Raw genomic sequence first — 24616 nt, forward strand, 5'->3', positions numbered from 1 at the left:
CGGCATTTTTTTTGGAAAAAACGCGAAACACTTAAACTACCTAAATGTACTAAACAAACTAAAAAGACAATTACTTTTGTGGAGCTCGCTGTATTTTAACCTAATCGACAGAGCCCACATAGCTAAAACATACCTTTTTAGTAACATATGGTATGAGTTTAGTGTTATAGACTTTGATATGCAGTACATTAGGAAATTCGAAAAGGTAATATACCAGTTCATATGGAATGGGAAAATACACAAACTAAGTAAACAGACACTGCAAAGAGAAAACAAGAAAGGGGGGCTTAACATCCCTATTCTTGCTATCAAACAAACGGCAAACATCATTAACAGAATACAAAAATTACAAAACCTGGACGGAAGACCATGGAAAAACATATATGTTTATTTCTTTGGATATATCTTAAATAATTTCCCAGAAATATATAAAAATAACAAACTAACAAAGAAACTCAAACCCCCAAACATCGCATATAAAATAAAAAACACAATCATAGAATACAGAATTAACAAAGAAATATGGAGCTTACAGGAAGAAAAAACATACGGATACTTACATAACATTTATACAAACCAACACAAAACACAAATAGAACATCTACACCCAGACCTAAACTGGAAACCAATCTGGGAGAAATGGGGTAAAATAAAAAACACCAACACTCAAACAAGATTATATCTATACCTACACGATGCATGGTGGACAGGAGAAAAAGCCTTCTTTAGGAAAATCGTCCCATCCATACCACAATGTATCTTATGCAACACTCAATACGATAGCAAACGACATCTAATTTTATATTGTCCAAATACAAAAACACAAAGGGATGCCATTAAACAGGAAATAAAAAATTCAATAGGGAATTTCCAGACAAAACAATTATTGTACACGGACAACATAGAGGATAAAAACTTATATGATGAGATAATTCAATACATAAATAATATCGTGCAAATTAGAAACGATAAAATATGGACTACCAAGCCATCCGAATAACATCCAACATGTACAAAGAACTAACACATACACACACGCATACATTAAAACAGTAGGCAGAAGGGGCAGCGGGCATAGCTCTATTAAAGAGTTTATCCCAACGGAAACCCAAAACCCCATCCTGCGATCACAAACTAACCATAATCAGGACTGTCTACCATTATATATAAAATTCACCACCAAAACCATTCAACCAATTACGAAATTAAACAACACAGAAACAGTACACAGAGGAGGCGGTAGGCAAAAACCCTATTAAGGAGTTTATCCCAATGGAAACCCACCATCTCCAGCTGTGACTGTCTTATTTTCTGCAGATCCAATCCCTCCACCTATACATGTACGGTAAACCTGGCCATACTACAAAAACAACTATTTCATCCCGACTAGCGAATATAGCTATAGGCATATAACAGAAACAGATGTGAGGGCTAGAGAATTAACTCTCTTCAAGAGTTTATCCCAAGGGAATCTTAGTCAACACATCTGTAACTGATACCCCCTCCCCCCAAACACAAAATAAACAAAGACCCACCAGAATATGCAACGCTCGCTAAACAGATATGGCCTGCTGGATAAAGTCGAGGAAAGAGACTGTCTAAATAGTGTCCATGAAGGTCCTGTCTGTACAAAATCCCACCGAAAACAACAATACAATAACCTAACCAGCCCACACACATCATTTCTATCTATAGGAACCCAACAATAAGCAGATAAGTATGCACAACAACAAAGTAAACTGCGTACATGCATACACAAACACACAAATCCACACAAAATAAAAATAAAACAAAAATAAAAAGTCAAATTTTAAAAAAAAAAATACATCTATTTTCATTTTTATATATAAGAAAATCAAACAAAAAAGGTAGAAATTATAACTAAATATGTTTAACCTCCTAAACAATACATCATATAATGAACCTGAATCCAAACTATCCCAGTAAAATCCTTTTTAGCTGATGTTCACACGAATCTTGGAACAATGACTACCAATGATTAATTACACCCCAGCCGGGATATCAATCAAACAATTCTCCAAGTACAGATAGACCTACACCACAGGGACTAAAACCAAGACTACCGTGCCACTACTGAAAACTAGATAGTTAACCCAAAACTCTTAAGATATGATCTAGATATTGCCAGTCTATACACAAAATCAAATGCAGTTACAACACAACACACACAAACAGCACCACACCGGACTTTAATGACTATGGCAAGTCACTCAAAAATAATAACGATAACGAAATGGGGATGGGAACGGAAACTTTTACCCTGAACTTTCGTAAAGGGAAAACGAGTACGATCCTAAGTTTCATGCATGTCGGGTTCAAGGCAAGAAAACAATCACGAGCACTAGTGTTTGCAAGTATTGACCTGAGAATGGAAACCGACCTGCCTACCGAGTGGGAACGCAGTACAACTCAGAACCCGCATGCAGGGACAACTCGAGATATATGGCGAAACGAAACAAAGATCAACCCTGACGAAAAAAAGAGATAAATAAATAAATAAAAAACAAAAACAAAAAAACAAAAAAAAAAGAAAAAAAAATATACAAATAAAATAAAAAAAATGATAAAATTAAAACTTTTATATAAATCAAAATGAATACAAAAAAAGCAATATCACATGGAATCTACATATGGGAGGACGGGGGATACAAAAATCACAAACCATGACTTTTAGAAACGAAAAACAGGGTGACACCTCCAACTCTTTACCAGCATCTGCTGGAACGGAGTCATGGGGTGCCAACATAAGTTACTAAAGATTACCGTGGAGAGGAACATTTAATGAGTCTATAGACCATTCTTTGAAGCCTCACTTTGGTGAGGTACCAATTCAATTAAAGTAAACCTCTAGTTCAAATTTAGCATTTTGTTCTCTTTTCTTCTAACCAGATCCAAATGGAAGATAGTAACCGATGATTATATAATCAGGTCTCAGTACTTCCAGTTCGGTACTCACAAAGGTAGTTCTAGTCTATTGTTAGAACATTTATTCCTCTCTCATTGTCATGGTGATAGAAGAGTTATATTTATGCGATTTTGATAGGGATTTAAAGGTCATTGTTTATTCTTGAGAATATGAGCTCAGGTGTGGTTTTCCATGTGTATTTCGGCGATAGTGCATAGTCAGTAATAAGGCCATGGTGATGATCCGGAAGTGAAATATGTGTTCTGTTTACATACTGCTCTGTTGACAGTCCAGCCTCTCAAAAAAACCTTTGGCAAGAACTTCACCGTGAAGGTATTTTTAGATTAACATATGATTTGTACTGATTGTCACACAGTGGAAATGTCAGTCTCGAGAACCAAATGTAGAGAACATATAACAAAATTAATTGTGCTATGTCCTGTCAGTGCAGTATTTGAGTAAAGATTAAACTGGTATTAAATCTTTATTATTAATGAACGACACATGAAATTTCAATATGTTATGTATATTGACTTTGAAAAACAGTAGAATGAAATTAGAAATAAAAAGTTAAGTTTTATTTTGAAAAATTTAAATGAAATTTAAAAAGAAGTATAAAAAATTAAAACATTTACTCCAAAATATATAATATTTGTTGAAATGATATTAAATGATATCAGCATGTAAATATTCCTACACCATATATAAGTTCCAATGTTGGATATTTGTCAAATTTTGTCAGAGAAAATATCTTTGTAAGTCAAAATGAGACCATCATTTAAAATACACGAAGACAAAATTCCAATTTGTATTGGTCATTCAAAGTATTTATTAGGGGTCCAAGCAGTTAATTTATGTGTTTATCATGGGGTCACTTCCTGAGTAACACATATCTGCTTGTATGGCCTTCAGTAATTTTTTACAAACATAGTTATAGGGTATTTAGTGAGAGGACAGAGATGAAAACTTTATACTAGAACCTAGTCAAGTTCTCTACTAAATCATTTTAAACTGTCCCAGAATGAAATACAGTTCAAAGGGATAAAATATACTTTCCCCATGTATATTACCCTTGGATGTAAGAAAACAGCAAAATAATATAAGCTGAACACAAAATGCATTCCATTGTATTGTTCAGTTTGGTTACGATATTGATTGGTGTAGTGCAGCATTGTGGCCTATATGATGTTATGGGAATGCTGATGATCCATCTTGCTTTATGCATTATTAATTACTAATAATATTTGTTAACTGACACTCTAAAGATTGCATAAGAAATATTCAAACAGATTATTTGAATTTAACTTTGTACAACTGATTTTGCGATAGCTACATATCCCACATGAACAAATATTCATATATTTTAGAATGTTTGGGATCAAACGTTCACATTCAGTACATCATATAGGCTGACATTGTACATATAGTGAATCTGTAAGGCCCATTTCTGGCTGTGTGCGCTGAAAATATCCCAAAATGTTATTTTCATCATGAGTAGGCCTATGTATGATAACATATTTCAATTTAGTACTATGACAGTGTGCAGTATTGTAGCATCAGCTGATATCTGATTCCATTGAATCATTGAGTTTAATAATTGGTAACCAACACTCTTAATGATAAATGTTGAAACAGATCATTTGAATTTTGTTTGCACATTTGATCTTAACAAGTACATTGTATATGTCCCACATATGTAAATGTCCATCCTGGTTTTCACGTTTTGGGGATCAGAATTTCACATTTAGTTGACGATATAGGATTTATTGGTATCTATAGTTGATCTGTGTGGCCACATTTTGCTGTATTCATCTGCAATATCCAAAATTGTTATTTCCCTCATGAATAAGATCGCTTATAGTCATATATTTTAATTTATTACATTGTCGATTGACCTTCCTGTATACTGGTATGTACTAATGTTTGCACCAATGATCAAACCTCACCGCCCCAACATTGCCTTAAACTGTATGATACATAGTCTACCTGATTTGCTATTTAACCTGTAAATGGCTAAATATGCTTCTAGAAACCCCATATATTTTTAGGATGAATTTATCACTTTAATACATGGTCATCGCTTCACCTTTTTGAGTGTCAGTCTGTCATGTTTAATATTTTTCCCATGCTTGCAACCTTAATGTTATTTTGAAATCACCATATCGAACACATTTTAAATTCATTTACCTACATCTTACTGTTTTCTAGAATCAAGTGAGACATGTTATATCTTTTCAGGTCTAACATTGTATCTGGAACAAAATGTTAGAGTTGGATCAGTTTGGAAGCTCTCCAGTAGTCCGGTGGTGATAGCAAGGTTTCATAAGGACATGTGAAGTGTACTGTCATAAGTGACCATGATTAGTTCATATCACCACACTGATATATAGCACCACAAAGACATGGCTTAGGTCTTCATGAGAGAGAATAACACCATTTTTCAGTAAGGTAGAGCCTCCCTAGAAACTGTATTTTCCTATCCCATTGTCACCTTTTGTAGTTATTGACATTGAAATGGAATGCATTTTTGCTATACAACATGGTAGTGGTCCCATCCGAACTTTAAATCTGAGTGCGCTATTACTTATACAAACAACTGCCTACGTACCTGACACAATATGTGGAACATAGCACCTGTCACTGTTTCTTTAGTGTCTACACCTATATGCATCTGGACAGGCATATTGCGGTTTGCTGCCAAAATCACTATGAGCTGTGTTGCTTCACTAACCCTGGGAAAAATGATATCACTTGTACAGACTTAAGCTACCATTTGTTTTAAATACCATGTATTAGTCAACTTTGCTGTCTAAAATTTGTCAAACTGAATTTTAAAACTTGTAGGAAAATTTATATTTTCAATAAAATGTAGTTTTTAAAATTTAAATGTTTATTTAAATTTCCTTTATCAATAATTTCAAATTGTAAACATATTCTCAGAGAGGCCTTGTACATTCAGGTTTTCATTGCATTGAAAAATTCTTATAATTAAGGAAGATATAGCAAATTAAGTTTTGGTTTCTCAAGAGCACTTGGACCAAAACTTGCACCCTGTGGAACACCAGCACTACACACTTTCTGAAAGGTGTCACGTGTCTTGTTTGTAATAAAATTCAAAAAGACTTCATGTATAAAATTGAAATAGGTGTGGCATGCAAATATAAAAGTTTGACTAAAATTGGCCATAACAAATTGGGCCTGTCAGGAATCAGGTCACAATTAGTACATCCAGTTCAGTACCAATAGATGTAGTTCAAGTCTATTTTTAGAATATTTCTTCCTCTCATTTTGGTGGTGACAGAAGAGTTATATTTATGCATTTTTTAGGGATTTAAGAAGTATTGAGAAACAAATGTAGAGAACATAGAGTAAAATTAATTGTGTTCTATGTCCTTATGGATCTGACCTTGTTCGATTTATTGACAAATGGAGTTTATCAGGAATATTATGTTCCCTGAATATTACTGGACCAGAAGTATGTTAGTTATCACGTCACTTTCTCGCATCATACCTTCTATTTTGTCCTCTTTATCTCACATGTATATGGTATGCATGTGTGTTTGGAAGTAAGTAACATTATCTTATGTTTATGAATTTAGCATTTGATGTGATCTTATTCAAATACATGTATGTAGATGCACGTTTGCTTTTTAGACCAACAAGTAGATCTCCGCCTTTTCTTCTTTTTTCTCCCCTGACATTACCGGTAGTGTCAGAAAAAAACAAAAGAAGCGATGATCTACTTGCTGGTCTAGTTTGCGTGGAATATGTATGCAAATGTATGTACAAGTATTATATTTGCATATGGTCATCCAAAGTGTATCAATTTAGCGTTCATATATATACCAATCATGTGCTGCAAAATGGCATTAAACCCAGTAAAACCAATCTGAATAATCAATCCGCTAATAAAAAGAGGCGTGATCTAACGATTGTGGACTAGATGTATCAAAGTTTTGGAAATTAAGATCTGTTAAGTGTATATTTGAAACTCGTCTGCAGTAAAAACGCCCTGTGTATATACATGCACGAGTGTGTGTGTGTGTGTGTGTGTGTTTTGACTGAAAATCAAAGAACCGAAGGTACTGTAATATTAATTGCATTTGAAAGATGCAAGTTGTTTTTTTCTTGTTATTGTTGGAAAATGGCGTCAAACTCACAACATCACGCTGAATATGAGTAAACAGTGTGTGTGTGTGTGTGTGTGTGTGTCTAATATCAACGAACCTAAAGCACCATAAGCTTACGTCCATGTGCAAGTGGCAACATGGTTGGGGTTTTTTGTTTGTTTGTTGTGATCTGTTCATTATTTTTTTCTCTACCTATGAGCATGTGCCATGGTATATTTCATCTTCGAACTAATTCTAAGAAATTAATAAATTCTTTGGGAAAGGCTTATTACATCGGCTTTACAATTTCATTAATGATCAAAGCTGCTCAGATTTGCTCCTTGAGGCATCTAACGAAACCAAATTAAAGCAAAACAGACGAAATAACATTAAGGAAATTTTTTTGACTATGGCTGCCTAAAAATAATTCAAAAAGAACAATCTTAAAACCATTCACATGTCACAGAGTACCAGCAAGTTTTAATATGCAACTTTGGAGGCCTCGTATTTCTAGCTACTTTTATGTATTTGTGATTGAAAATCTCTAACGAAATCTGAGTTGTTACTTACATAAACTTTGTATTACTATTATTTTTGATGGATAGTAACACCGGCTGCATTCATTTAAACTCAAAACATACAAATCTATGAAAACGGCATGACACGTTTCCGACAGAAAATAATTTTCAATGCTGGCGATGTATCACAGCAGGTGACATATCTTAAAAGAAATGAAGAATTTACACGTAAGTATTAAGGTTTTAAATGCTAATTTTAAACTACATGGAATTAAACGGGAACCCGGATGGCCGAGTGTTCTAAAGCGCTCGACTTTACCAATCACTGCCATCTCATCTCGATCCACGTGGTTCGGGTCTCGGGGTCGGTCTATGTGTGTATATGAGAAAGGTTGCCATTAGCCTCTCGTGAGTCGGTGGCTCTTCCCGAGGTTTTCTCCAGTTTCTTATGCCACTATTTATACTGGCCGCCATGTATAGCCTATCACGTGCTGAAAAATGGCGTTATTCCCACAACAACAACATGGGAATATGTTATGCGCCTTTTTCGCGAGTTGGATCTAACAGAGAAGCAGTTTTAGCAGTAGGAAGAGAAACTCATTGATGCTCATTTTACAAAGAGTTTTCAATTTAATTTTCCTGAAATCTATACCTCAAAAGCCGAAATCTAAGCTGCGTACCACTACCGAAACGAGAGAGGAAACAATGCTCTAAATATAGACTGGGACTACTTTTGTGGGTACTGATCCGGAAGTAATAATTGCGACTCAATTTCATTAACGGCAGCCTAAACATGTCTGAATCTTTACTTAACCATGTGTGGACCACCTATTGGAATTGTACCAAACGCAATAAAGACAGTTAATGGTCTAAGCTTGGTATAACATACCCTAGTTTGCTAGTACATATGCCAGGTTTAAGGTCTACATTGCTCTCCTCGGAGAAGACAGATGATATCCCAAACATCTGAAACATCCACACGTTGCATTAATCTAAAATGGAATTTTTTTTCTTCAAGTAAATTTTGATTTCCTATATGAATAAAACACCTGTTATTTTTTTCCAAATTAGTAATCTTTTCCTGATGTATAAATAGGTAGTTATAATCCATCTCGATAACTCGAACATCTAACGAATGTGGATTACATCCCTTTTACTGTCAAATTAACTCCCCCTGCCTTTTCCACGACAAGAAATATAGAAATATTAATTAGTATCCTTTCTACCAGTATAAAGAAAATAAATGGGTTTCACTGAAATTCAAAATAGCCAATAGCAAAATGACACTGTATATTGAAAACTATGACCCTTTTGGATCTTTGTAGACATAACCATTCCACTATCGTCTTTACAAAAGCATTTGGAAAGTTCAAACTATTTCTCTTCAAAATAAAGCGTGAAAGTATAATGATTACTCTGGTTTCTCTTCACATCGTATTAATCTTTCGCCTTTTACTAAAGATTACCGTGGAGAGGAACATTTAATGAGTCTATAGACCATTCTTTGAAGCCTCACTTTGGTGAGGTACCAATTCAATTAAAGTAAACCTCTAGTTCAAATTTAGCTATTTGTTCTCTTTTCTTCTAACCAGATCCAAATGGAAGATAGTAACCGATGATTATATAATCAGGTCTCAGTACTTCCAGTTCGGTACTCACAAAGGTAGTTCTAGTCTATTGTTAGAACATTTATTCCTCTCTCATTGTCATGGTGATAGAAGAGTTATATTTATGCGATTTTGATAGGGATTTAAAGGTCATTGTTTATTCTTGAGAATATGAGCTCAGGTGTGGTTTTCCATGTGTATTTCGGCGATAGTGCATAGTCAGTAATAAGGCCATGGTGATGATCCGGAAGTGAAATATGTGTTCTGTTTACATACTGCTCTGTTGACAGTCCAGCCTCTCAAAAAAACCTTTGGCAAGAACTTCACCGTGAAGGTATTTTTAGATTAACATATGATTTGTACTGATTGTCACACAGTGGAAATGTCAGTCTCGAGAACCAAATGTAGAGAACATATAACAAAATTAATTGTGCTATGTCCTGTCAGTGCAGTATTTGAGTAAAGATTAAACTGGTATTAAATCTTTATTATTAATGAACGACACATGAAATTTCAATATGTTATGTATATTGACTTTGAAAAACAGTAGAATGAAATTAGAAATAAAAAGTTAAGTTTTATTTTGAAAAATTTAAATGAAATTTAAAAAGAAGTATAAAAAATTAAAACATTTACTCCAAAATATATAATATTTGTTGAAATGATATTAAATGATATCAGCATGTAAATATTCCTACACCATATATAAGTTCCAATGTTGGATATTTGTCAAATTTTGTCAGAGAAAATATCTTTGTAAGTCAAAATGAGACCATCATTTAAAATACACGAAGACAAAATTCCAATTTGTATTGGTCATTCAAAGTATTTATTAGGGGTCCAAGCAGTTAATTTATGTGTTTATCATGGGGTCACTTCCTGAGTAACACATATCTGCTTGTATGGCCTTCAGTAATTTTTTACAAACATAGTTATAGGGTATTTAGTGAGAGGACAGAGATGAAAACTTTATACTAGAACCTAGTCAAGTTCTCTACTAAATCATTTTAAACTGTCCCAGAATGAAATACAGTTCAAAGGGATAAAATATACTTTCCCCATGTATATTACCCTTGGATGTAAGAAAACAGCAAAATAATATAAGCTGAACACAAAATGCATTCCATTGTATTGTTCAGTTTGGTTACGATATTGATTGGTGTAGTGCAGCATTGTGGCCTATATGATGTTATGGGAATGCTGATGATCCATCTTGCTTTATGCATTATTAATTACTAATAATATTTGTTAACTGACACTCTAAAGATTGCATAAGAAATATTCAAACAGATTATTTGAATTTAACTTTGTACAACTGATTTTGCGATAGCTACATATCCCACATGAACAAATATTCATATATTTTAGAATGTTTGGGATCAAACGTTCACATTCAGTACATCATATAGGCTGACATTGTACATATAGTGAATCTGTAAGGCCCATTTCTGGCTGTGTGCGCTGAAAATATCCCAAAATGTTATTTTCATCATGAGTAGGCCTATGTATGATAACATATTTCAATTTAGTACTATGACAGTGTGCAGTATTGTAGCATCAGCTGATATCTGATTCCATTGAATCATTGAGTTTAATAATTGGTAACCAACACTCTTAATGATAAATGTTGAAACAGATCATTTGAATTTTGTTTGCACATTTGATCTTAACAAGTACATTGTATATGTCCCACATATGTAAATGTCCATCCTGGTTTTCACGTTTTGGGGATCAGAATTTCACATTTAGTTGACGATATAGGATTTATTGGTATCTATAGTTGATCTGTGTGGCCACATTTTGCTGTATTCATCTGCAATATCCAAAATTGTTATTTCCCTCATGAATAAGATCGCTTATAGTCATATATTTTAATTTATTACATTGTCGATTGACCTTCCTGTATACTGGTATGTACTAATGTTTGCACCAATGATCAAACCTCACCGCCCCAACATTGCCTTAAACTGTATGATACATAGTCTACCTGATTTGCTATTTAACCTGTAAATGGCTAAATATGCTTCTAGAAACCCCATATATTTTTAGGATGAATTTATCACTTTAATACATGGTCATCGCTTCACCTTTTTGAGTGTCAGTCTGTCATGTTTAATATTTTTCCCATGCTTGCAACCTTAATGTTATTTTGAAATCACCATATCGAACACATTTTAAATTCATTTACCTACATCTTACTGTTTTCTAGAATCAAGTGAGACATGTTATATCTTTTCAGGTCTAACATTGTATCTGGAACAAAATGTTAGAGTTGGATCAGTTTGGAAGCTCTCCAGTAGTCCGGTGGTGATAGCAAGGTTTCATAAGGACATGTGAAGTGTACTGTCATAAGTGACCATGATTAGTTCATATCACCACACTGATATATAGCACCACAAAGACATGGCTTAGGTCTTCATGAGAGAGAATAACACCATTTTTCAGTAAGGTAGAGCCTCCCTAGAAACTGTATTTTCCTATCCCATTGTCACCTTTTGTAGTTATTGACATTGAAATGGAATGCATTTTTGCTATACAACATGGTAGTGGTCCCATCCGAACTTTAAATCTGAGTGCGCTATTACTTATACAAACAACTGCCTACGTACCTGACACAATATGTGGAACATAGCACCTGTCACTGTTTCTTTAGTGTCTACACCTATATGCATCTGGACAGGCATATTGCGGTTTGCTGCCAAAATCACTATGAGCTGTGTTGCTTCACTAACCCTGGGAAAAATGATATCACTTGTACAGACTTAAGCTACCATTTGTTTTAAATACCATGTATTAGTCAACTTTGCTGTCTAAAATTTGTCAAACTGAATTTTAAAACTTGTAGGAAAATTTATATTTTCAATAAAATGTAGTTTTTAAAATTTAAATGTTTATTTAAATTTCCTTTATCAATAATTTCAAATTGTAAACATATTCTCAGAGAGGCCTTGTACATTCAGGTTTTCATTGCATTGAAAAATTCTTATAATTAAGGAAGATATAGCAAATTAAGTTTTGGTTTCTCAAGAGCACTTGGACCAAAACTTGCACCCTGTGGAACACCAGCACTACACACTTTCTGAAAGGTGTCACGTGTCTTGTTTGTAATAAAATTCAAAAAGACTTCATGTATAAAATTGAAATAGGTGTGGCATGCAAATATAAAAGTTTGACTAAAATTGGCCATAACAAATTGGGCCTGTCAGGAATCAGGTCACAATTAGTACATCCAGTTCAGTACCAATAGATGTAGTTCAAGTCTATTTTTAGAATATTTCTTCCTCTCATTTTGGTGGTGACAGAAGAGTTATATTTATGCATTTTTTAGGGATTTAAGAAGTATTGAGAAAGAAATGTAGAGAACATAGAGTAAAATTAATTGTGTTCTATGTCCTTATGGATCTGACCTTGTTCGATTTATTGACAAATGGAGTTTATCAGGAATATTATGTTCCCTGAATATTACTGGACCAGAAGTATGTTAGTTATCACGTCACTTTCTCGCATCATACCTTCTATTTTGTCCTCTTTATCTCACATGTATATGGTATGCATGTGTGTTTGGAAGTAAGTAACATTATCTTATGTTTATGAATTTAGCATTTGATGTGATCTTATTCAAATACATGTATGTAGATGCACGTTTGTTTTTTAGACCAACAAGTAGATCTCCGCCTTTTCTTCTTTTTTCTCCCCTGACATTACCGGTAGTGTCAGAAAAAAACAAAAGAAGCGATGATCTACTTGCTGGTCTAGTTTGCGTGGAATATGTATGCAAATGTATGTACAAGTATTATATTTGCATATGGTCATCCAAAGTGTATCAATTTAGCGTTCATATATATACCAATCATGTGCTGCAAAATGGCATTAAACCCAGTAAAACCAATCTGAATAATCAATCCGCTAATAAAAAGAGGCGTGATCTAACGATTGTGGACTAGATGTATCAAAGTTTTGGAAATTAAGATCTGTTAAGTGTATATTTGAAACTCGTCTGCAGTAAAAACGCCCTGTGTATATACATGCACGAGTGTGTGTGTGTGTGTGTGTGTGTTTTGACTGAAAATCAAAGAACCGAAGGTACTGTAATATTAATTGCATTTGAAAGATGCAAGTTGTTTTTTTCTTGTTATTGTTGGAAAATGGCGTCAAACTCACAACATCACGCTGAATATGAGTAAACAGTGTGTGTGTGTGTGTGTGTCTAATATCAACGAACCTAAAGCACCATAAGCTTACGTCCATGTGCAAGTGGCAACATGGTTGGGGTTTTTTGTTTGTTTGTTGTGATCTGTTCATTATTTTTTTCTCTACCTATGAGCATGTGCCATGGTATATTTCATCTTCGAACTAATTCTAAGAAATTAATAAATTCTTTGGGAAAGGCTTATTACATCGGCTTTACAATTTCATTAATGATCAAAGCTGCTCAGATTTGCTCCTTGAGGCATCTAACGAAACCAAATTAAAGCAAAACAGACGAAATAACATTAAGGAAATTTTTTTGACTATGGCTGCCTAAAAATAATTCAAAAAGAACAATCTTAAAACCATTCACATGTCACAGAGTACCAGCAAGTTTTAATATGCAACTTTGGAGGCCTCGTATTTCTAGCTACTTTTATGTATTTGTGATTGAAAATCTCTAACGAAATCTGAGTTGTTACTTACATAAACTTTGTATTACTATTATTTTTGATGGATAGTAACACCGGCTGCATTCATTTAAACTCAAAACATACAAATCTATGAAAACGGCATGACACGTTTCCGACAGAAAATAATTTTCAATGCTGGCGATGTATCACAGCAGGTGACATATCTTAAAAGAAATGAAGAATTTACACGTAAGTATTAAGGTTTTAAATGCTAATTTTAAACTACATGGAATTAAACGGGAACCCGGATGGCCGAGTGTTCTAAAGCGCTCGACTTTACCAATCACTGCCATCTCATCTCGATCCACGTGGTTCGGGTCTCGGGGTCGGTCTATGTGTGTATATGAGAAAGGTTGCCATTAGCCTCTCGTGAGTCGGTGGCTCTTCCCGAGGTTTTCTCCAGTTTCTTATGCCACTATTTATACTGGCCGCCATGTATAGCCTATCACGTGCTGAAAAATGGCGTTATTCCCACAACAACAACATGGGAATATGTTATGCGCCTTTTTCGCGAGTTGGATCTAACAGAGAAGCAGTTTTAGCAGTAGGAAGAGAAACTCATTGATGCTCATTTTACAAAGAGTTTTCAATTTAATTTTCCTGAAATCTATACCTCAAAAGCCGAAATCTAAGCTGCGTACCACTACCGAAACGAGAGAGGAAACAATGCTCTAAATATAGACTGGGACTACTTTTGTGGGTACTGATCCGGAAGTAATAATTGCGACTCAATTTCATTAACGGCAGCCTAAACATGTCTGAATCTTTACTTAACCATGTGTGGACCACCTATTGGAATTGTACCAAACGCAATAAAGACAGTTAATGGTCTAAGCTTGGTATAACATACCCTAGTTTGCTAGTACATATGCCAGGTTTAAGGTCTACATTGCTCTCCTCGGAGAAGACAGATGATATCCCAAACATCTGAAACATCCACACGTTGCATTAATCTAAAATGGAATTTTTTTTCTTCAAGTAAATTTTGATTTCCTATATGAATAAAACACCTGTTATTTTTTTCCAAATTAGTAATCTTTTCCTGATGTATAAATAGGTAGTTATAATCCATCTCGATAACTCGAACATCTAACGAATGTGGATTACATCCCTTTTACTGTCAAATTAACTCCCCCTGCCTTTTCCACGACAAGAAATATAGAAATATTAATTAGTATCCTTTCTACCAGTATAAAGAAAATAAATGGGTTTCACTGAAATTCAAAATAGCCAATAGCAAAATGACACTGTATATTGAAAACTATGACCCTTTTGGATCTTTGTAGACATAACCATTCCACTATCGTCTTTACAAAAGCATTTGGAAAGTTCAAACTATTTCTCTTCAAAATAAAGCGTGAAAGTATAATGATTACTCTGGTTTCTCTTAACATCGTATTAATCTTTCGCCTTTTACTAAAGATTATAGAAATCCTGTATAACAACATATCAGCAGTAGTACAAACTAATGGCGCGATTACAAACAAATTCCCGATAGAGAGATCGGTGAGACAGGGATGCCCTTTATCCATGTTACTCTATGTAATGGGCATCGAAGCGCTAAGAATCAAAATACAGAGCAATGAAAACATCAGAGGGATACATATTCCTAACCTAAAAGAAGAAATAAAGATGCTACAGCACGCGGATGACTGTACCAATTTTATAAAAGACACAACCTCATATAAACATCTAATGCAAGAATACTACAACTATGGAAAAGCATCCGGATCCCAGATAAACGATGGGAAAACCGAAATCTTGTTACTCGGGAACTGGCGTGGAAACTATCCAGGTTTACCACCTGACAAAATAAAGAAACACGTTAAAACACTCGGCATTATTTTTGGAAAAAACGCGAAACACTTAAACTACCTAAATGTACTAAACAAACTAAAAAGACAATTACTTTTGTGGAGCTCGCTGTATTTTAACCTAATCGACAGAGCCCACATAGCTAAAACATACCTTTTTAGTAACATATGGTATGAGTTTAGTGTTATAGACTTTGATATGCAGTACATTAGGAAATTCGAAAAGGTAATATACCAGTTCATATGGAATGGGAAAATACACAAACTAAGTAAACAGACACTGCTAAGAGAAAACAAGAAAGGGGGCTTAACATCCCTATTCTTGCTATCAAACAAACGGCAAACATCATTAACAGAATACAAAAATTACAAAACCTGGACGGAAGACCATGGAAAAACATATATGTTTATTTCTTTGGATATATCTTAAATAATTTCCCAGAAATATATAAAAATAACAAACTAACAAAGAAACTCAAACCCCCAAACATCGCATATAAAATAAAAAACACAATCATAGAATACAGAATTAACAAAGAAATATGGAGCTTACAGGAAGAAAAAACATACGGATACTTACATAACATTTATACAAACCAACACAAAACACAAATAGAACATCTACACCCAGACCTAAACTGGAAACCAATCTGGGAGAAATGGGGTAAAATAAAAAACACCAACACTCAAACAAGATTATATCTATACCTACACGATGCATGGTGGACAGGAGAAAAAGCCTTCTTTAGGAAAATCGTCCCATCCATACCACAATGTATCTTATGCAACACTCAATACGATAGCAAACGACATCTAATTTTATATTGTCCAAATACAAAAACACAAAGGGATGCCATTAAACAGGAAATAAAAAATTCAATAGGGAATTTCCAGACAAAACAATTATTGTACACGGACAACATAGAGGATAAAAACTTATATGATGAGATAATTCAATACATAAATAATATCGTGCAAATTAGAAACGATAAAATATGGACTACCAAGCCATCCGAATAACATCCAACATGTACAAAGAACTAACACATACACACACGCATACATTAAAACAGTAGGCAGAAGGGGCAGCGGGCATAACTCTATTAAAGAGTTTATCCCAACGGAAACCCAAAACCCCATCCTGCGATCACAAACTAACCATAATCAGGACTGTCTACCATTATATATAAAATTCACCACCAAAACCATTCAACCAATTACGAAATTAAACAACACAGAAACAGTACACAGAGGAGGCGGTAGGCAAAAACCCTATTAAGGAGTTTATCCCAATGGAAACCCACCATCTCCAGCTGTGACTGTCTTATTTTGTGCAGATCCAATCCCTCCACCTATACATGTACGGTAAACCTGGCCATACTACAAAAACAACTATTTCATCCCGACTAGCGAATATAGCTATAGGCATATAACAGAAACAGATGTGAGGGCTAGAGAATTAACTCTCTTCAAGAGTTTATCCCAAGGGAATCTTAGTCAACACATCTGTAACTGATACCCCCTCCCCCCAAACACAAAATAAACAAAGACCCACCAGAATATGCAACGCTCGCTAAACAGATATGGCCTGCTGGATAAAGTCGAGGAAAGAGACTGTCTAAATAGAGTCTATGAAGGTCCTGTCTGTACAAAATCCCACCGAAAACAACAATACAATAACCTAACCAGCCCACACACATCATTTCTATCTATAGGAACCCAACAATAAGCAGATAAGTATGCACAACAACAAAGTAAACTGCGTACATGCATACACAAACACACAAATCCACACAAAATAAAAATAAAACAAAAATAAAAAGTCAAATTTTAAAAAAAAATACATCTATTTTCATTTTTATATATAAGGAAATCAAACAAAAAAGGAAGAAATTATAACTAAATATCTTTAACCTCCTAAACAATACATCATATAATGAACCTGAATCCAAACTATCCCAGTAAAATCCTTTCTAGCTGATGTTCACACGAATCTTGGAACAATGACTACCAATGATTAATTACACCCCAGCCGGGATATCAATCAAACAATTCTCCAAGTACAGATAGACCTACACCACAGGGACTAAAACCAAGACTACCGTGCCACTACTGAAAACTAGATAGTTAACCCAAAACTCTTAAGATATGATCTAGATATTGCCAGTCTATACACAAAATCAAATGCAGTTACAACACAACACACACAAACAGCACCACACCGGACTTTAATGACTATGGCAAGTCACTCAAAAATAATAACGATAACGAAATGGGGATGGGAACGGAAACTTTTACCCTGAACTTTCGTAAAGGGAAAACGAGTACGATCCTAAGTTTCATGCATGTCGGGTTCAAGGCAAGAAAACAATCACGAGCACTAGTGTTTGCAAGTATTGACCTGAGAATGGAAACCGACCTGCCTACCGAGTGGGAACGCAGTACAACTCAGAACCCGCATGCAGGGACAACTCGAGATATATGGCGAAACGAAACAAAGATCAACCCTGACGAAAAAAAGAGATAAATAAATAAATAAAAAACAAAAACAAAAAAAAAAAAAACAAAAAAAAATATACAAATAAAATAAAAAAAATAATAAAATTAAAACTTTTATATAAAACGAAATGAATACAAAAAAGCAATATCACATGGAATCTACATATGGGAGGACGGGGGATACATAAATCACAAACCATGACTTTTAGAAACGAAAAACAGGGTGACACCTCCAACTCTTTACCAGCATCTGCTGGAACGGAGTCATGGGGTGCCAACATAAGTTACTAAAGATTACCGTGGAGAGGAACATTTAATGAGTCTATAGACCATTCTTTGAAGCCTCACTTTGGTGAGGTACCAATTCAATTAAAGTAAACCTCTAGTTCAAATTTAGCATTTTGTTCTCTTTTCTTCTAACCAGATCCAAATGGAAGATAGTAACCGATGATTATATAATCAGGTCTCAGTACTTCCAGTTCGGTATTCACAAAGGTAGTTCTAGTCTATTGTTAGAACATTTATTCCTCTCTCATTGTCATGGTGATAGAAGAGTTATATTTATGCGATTTTGATAGGGATTTAAAGGTCATTGTTTATTCTTGAGAATATGAGCTCAGGTGTGGTTTTCCATGTGTATTTCGGCGATAGTGCATAGTCAGTAATAAGGCCATGGTGATGATCCGGAAGTGAAATATGTGTTCTGTTTACATACTGCTCTGTTGACAGTCCAGCCTCTCAAAAAAACCTTTGGCAAGAACTTCACCGTGAAGGTATTTTTAGATTAACATATGATTTGTACTGATTGTCACACAGTGGAAATGTCAGTCTCGAGAACCAAATGTAGAGAACATATAACAAAATTAATTGTGCTATGTCCTGTCAGTGCAGTATTTGAGTAAAGATTAAACTGGTATTAAATCTTTATTATTAATGAACGACACATGAAATTTCAATATGTTATGTATATTGACTTTGAAAAACAGTAGAATGAAATTAGAAATAAAAAGTTAAGTTTTATTTTGAAAAATTTAAATGAAATTTAAAAAGAAGTATAAAAAATTAAAACATTTACTCCAAAATATATAATATTTGTTGAAATGATATTAAATGATATCAGCATGCAAATATTCCTACACCATATATAAGTTCCAATGTTGGATATTTGTCAAATTTTGTCAGAGAAAATATCTTTGTAAGTCAAAATGAGACCATCATTTAAAATACACGAAGACAAAATTCCAATTTGTATTGGTCATTCAAAGTATTTATTAGGGGTCCAAGCAGTTAATTTATGTGTTTATCATGGGGTCACTTCCTGAGTAACACATATCTGCTTGTATGGCCTTCAGTAATTTTTTACAAACATAGTTATAGGGTATTTAGTGAGAGGACAGAGATGAAAACTTTATACTAGAACCTAGTCAAGTTCTCTACTAAATCATTTTAAACTGTCCCAGAATGAAATACAGTTCAAAGGGATAAAATATACTTTCCCCATGTATATTACCCTTGGATGTAAGAAAACAGCAAAATAATATAAGCTGAACACAAAATGCATTCCATTGTATTGTTCAGTTTGGTTACGATATTGATTGGTGTAGTGCAGCATTGTGGCCTATATGATGTTATGGGAATGCTGATGATCCATCTTGCTTTATGCATTATTAATTACTAATAATATTTGTTAACTGACACTCTAAAGATTGCATAAGAAATATTCAAACAGATTATTTGAATTTAACTTTGTACAACTGATTTTGCGATAGCTACATATCCCACATGAACAAATATTCATATATTTTAGAATGTTTGGGATCAAACGTTCACATTCAGTACATCATATAGGCTGACATTGTACATATAGTGAATCTGTAAGGCCCATTTCTGGCTGTGTGCGCTGAAAATATCCCAAAATGTTATTTTCATCATGAGTAGGCCTATGTATGATAACATATTTCAATTTAGTACTATGACAGTGTGCAGTATTGTAGCATCAGCTGATATCTGATTCCATTGAATCATTGAGTTTAATAATTGGTAACCAACACTCTTAATGATAAATGTTGAAACAGATCATTTGAATTTTGTTTGCACATTTGATCTTAACAAGTACATTGTATATGTCCCACATATGTAAATGTCCATCCTGGTCTTCACGTTTTGGGGATCAGAATTTCACATTTAGTTGACGATATAGGATTTATTGGTATCTATAGTTGATCTGTGTGGCCACATTTTGCTGTATTCATCTGCAATATCCAAAATTGTTATTTCCCTCATGAATAAGATCGCTTATAGTCATATATTTTAATTTATTACATTGTCGATTGACCTTCCTGTATACTGGTATGTACTAATGTTTGCACCAATGATCAAACCTCACCGCCCCAACATTGCCTTAAACTGTATGATACATAGTCTACCTGATTTGCTATTTAACCTGTAAATGGCTAAATATGCTTCTAGAAACCCCATATATTTTTAGGATGAATTTATCACTTTAATACATGGTCATCGCTTCACCTTTTTGAGTGTCAGTCTGTCATGTTTAATATTTTTCCCATGCTTGCAACCTTAATGTTATTTTGAAATCACCATATCGAACACATTTTAAATTCATTTACCTACATCTTACTGTTTTCTAGAATCAAGTGAGACATGTTATATCTTTTCAGGTCTAACATTGTATCTGGAACAAAATGTTAGAGTTGGATCAGTTTGGAAGCTCTCCAGTAGTCCGGTGGTGATAGCAAGGTTTCATAAGGACATGTGAAGTGTACTGTCATAAGTGACCATGATTAGTTCATATCACCACACTGATATATAGCACCACAAAGACATGGCTTAGGTCTTCATGAGAGAGAATAACACCATTTTTCAGTAAGGTAGAGCCTCCCTAGAAACTGTATTTTCCTATCCCATTGTCACCTTTTGTAGTTATTGACATTGAAATGGAATGCATTTTTGCTATACAACATGGTAGTGGTCCCATCCGAACTTTAAATCTGAGTGCGCTATTACTTATACAAACAACTGCCTACGTACCTGACACAATATGTGGAACATAGCACCTGTCACTGTTTCTTTAGTGTCTACACCTATATGCATCTGGACAGGCATATTGCGGTTTGCTGCCAAAATCACTATGAACTGTGTTGCTTCACTAACCCTGGGAAAAATGATATCACTTGTACAGACTTAAGCTACCATTTGTTTTAAATACCATGTATTAGTCAACTTTGCTGTCTAAAATTTGTCAAACTGAATTTTAAAACTTGTAGGAAAATTTATATTTTCAATAAAATGTAGTTTTTAAAATTTAAATGTTTATTTAAATTTCCTTTATCAATAATTTCAAATTGTAAACATATTCTCAGAGAGGCCTTGTACATTCAGGTTTTCATTGCATTGAAAAATTCTTATAATTAAGGAAGATATAGCAAATTAAGTTTTGGTTTCTCAAGAGCACTTGGACCAAAACTTGCACCCTGTGGAACACCAGCACTACACACTTTCTGAAAGGTGTCACGTGTCTTGTTTGTAATAAAATTCAAAAAGACTTCATGTATAAAATTGAAATAGGTGTGGCATGCAAATATAAAAGTTTGACTAAAATTGGCCATAACAAATTGGGCCTGTCAGGAATCAGGTCACAATTAGTACATCCAGTTCAGTACCAATAGATGTAGTTCAAGTCTATTTTTAGAATATTTCTTCCTCTCATTTTGGTGGTGACAGAAGAGTTATATTTATGCATTTTTTAGGGATTTAAGAAGTATTGAGAAAGAAATGTAGAGAACATAGAGTAAAATTAATTGTGTTCTATGTCCTTATGGATCTGACCTTGTTCGATTTATTGACAAATGGAGTTTATCAGGAATATTATGTTCCCTGAATATTACTGGACCAGAAGTATGTTAGTTATCACGTCACTTTCTCGCATCATACCTTCTATTTTGTCCTCTTTATCTCACATGTATATGGTATGCATGTGTGTTTGGAAGTAAGTAACATTATCTTATGTTTATGAATTTAGCATTTGATGTGATCTTATTCAAATACATGTATGTAGATGCACGTTTGCTTTTTAGACCAACAAGTAGATCTCCGCCTTTTCTTCTTTTTTCTCCCCTGACATTACCGGTAGTGTCAGAAAAAAACAAAAGAAGCGATGATCTACTTGCTGGTCTAGTTTGCGTGGAATATGTATGCAAATGTATGTACAAGTATTATATTTGCATATGGTCATCCAAAGTGTATCAATTTAGCGTTCATATATATACCAATCATGTGCTGCAAAATGGCATTAAACCCAGTAAAACCAATCTGAATAATCAATCCGCTAATAAAAAGAGGCGTGATCTAACGATTGTGGACTAGATGTATCAAAGTTTTGGAAATTAAGATCTGTTAAGTGTATATTTGAAACTCGTCTGCAGTAAAAACGCCCTGTGTATATACATGCACGAGTGTGTGTGTGTGTGTGTGTGTGTGTGTGTGTGTTTTGACTGAAAATCAAAGAACCGAAGGTACTGTAATATTAATTGCATTTGAAAGATGCAAGTTGTTTTTTTCTTGTTATTGTTGGAAAATGGCGTCAAACTCACAACATCACGCTGAATATGAGTAAACAGTGTGTGTGTGTGTGTGTGTCTAATATCAACGAACCTAAAGCACCATAAGCTTACGTCCATGTGCAAGTGGCAACATGGTTGGGGTTTTTTGTTTGTTTGTTGTGATCTGTTCATTATTTTTTTCTCTACCTATGAGCATGTGCCATGGTATATTTCATCTTCGAACTAATTCTAAGAAATTAATAAATTCTTTGGGAAAGGCTTATTACATCGGCTTTACAATTTCATTAATGATCAAAGCTGCTCAGATTTGCTCCTTGAGGCATCTAACGAAACCAAATTAAAGCAAAACAGACGAAATAACATTAAGGAAATTTTTTTGACTATGGCTGCCTAAAAATAATTCAAAAAGAACAATCTTAAAACCATTCACATGTCACAGAGTACCAGCAAGTTTTAATATGCAACTTTGGAGGCCTCGTATTTCTAGCTACTTTTATGTATTTGTGATTGAAAATCTCTAACGAAATCTGAGTTGTTACTTACATAAACTTTGTATTACTATTATTTTTGATGGATAGTAACACCGGCTGCATTCATTTAAACTCAAAACATACAAATCTATGAAAACGGCATGACACGTTTCCGACAGAAAATAATTTTCAATGCTGGCGATGTATCACAGCAGGTGACATATCTTAAAAGAAATGAAGAATTTACACGTAAGTATTAAGGTTTTAAATGCTAATTTTAAACTACATGGAATTAAACGGGAACCCGGATGGCCGAGTGTTCTAAAGCGCTCGACTTTACCAATCACTGCCATCTCATCTCGATCCACGTGGTTCGGGTCTCGGGGTCGGTCTATGTGTGTATATGAGAAAGGTTGCCATTAGCCTCTCGTGAGTCGGTGGCTCTTCCCGAGGTTTTCTCCAGTTTCTTATGCCACTATTTATACTGGCCGCCATGTATAGCCTATCACGTGCTGAAAAATGGCGTTATTCCCACAACAACAACATGGGAATATGTTATGCGCCTTTTTCGCGAGTTGGATCTAACAGAGAAGCAGTTTTAGCAGTAGGAAGAGAAACTCATTGATGCTCATTTTACAAAGAGTTTTCAATTTAATTTTCCTGAAATCTATACCTCAAAAGCCGAAATCTAAGCTGCGTACCACTACCGAAACGAGAGAGGAAACAATGCTCTAAATATAGACTGGGACTACTTTTGTGGGTACTGATCCGGAAGTAATAATTGCGACTCAATTTCATTAACGGCAGCCTAAACATGTCTGAATCTTTACTTAACCATGTGTGGACCACCTATTGGAATTGTACCAAACGCAATAAAGACAGTTAATGGTCTAAGCTTGGTATAACATACCCTAGTTTGCTAGTACATATGCCAGGTTTAAGGTCTACATTGCTCTCCTCGGAGAAGACAGATGATATCCCAAACATCTGAAACATCCACACGTTGCATTAATCTAAAATGGAATTTTTTTTCTTCAAGTAAATTTTGATTTCCTATATGAATAAAACACCTGTTATTTTTTTCCAAATTAGTAATCTTTTCCTGATGTATAAATAGGTAGTTATAATCCATCTCGATAACTCGAACATCTAACGAATGTGGATTACATCCCTTTTACTGTCAAATTAACTCCCCCTGCCTTTTCCACGACAAGAAATATAGAAATATTCATTAGTATCCTTTCTACCAGTATAAAGAAAATAAATGGGTTTCACTGAAATTCAAAATAGCCAATAGCAAAATGACACTGTATATTGAAAACTATGACCCTTTTGGATCTTTGTAGACATAACCATTCCACTATCGTCTTTACAAAAGCATTTGGAAAGTTCAAACTATTTCTCTTCAAAATAAAGCGTGAAAGTATAATGA

General features: G+C 34.3%; 1 non-coding gene across 1 annotated transcript; it reads left to right on the forward strand.

The window, feature by feature from the left end:
- Window positions 1-8964: 8964 nt before the first annotated feature.
- Window positions 8965-9080, forward strand: LOC149777090 (U5 spliceosomal RNA). Its single transcript, XR_016416364.1, has one exon. It is a non-coding gene; the product is annotated as a U5 spliceosomal RNA (small nuclear RNA).
- Window positions 9081-24616: the final 15536 nt, after the last annotated feature.

Source organism: Sinohyriopsis cumingii, chromosome 18 (assembly GCF_028554795.1).
Source record: "Sinohyriopsis cumingii isolate HCF-2022 chromosome 18, ASM2855479v2, whole genome shotgun sequence".
In the NCBI taxonomy this organism is placed as follows: domain Eukaryota; kingdom Metazoa; phylum Mollusca; class Bivalvia; order Unionida; family Unionidae; genus Sinohyriopsis; species Sinohyriopsis cumingii.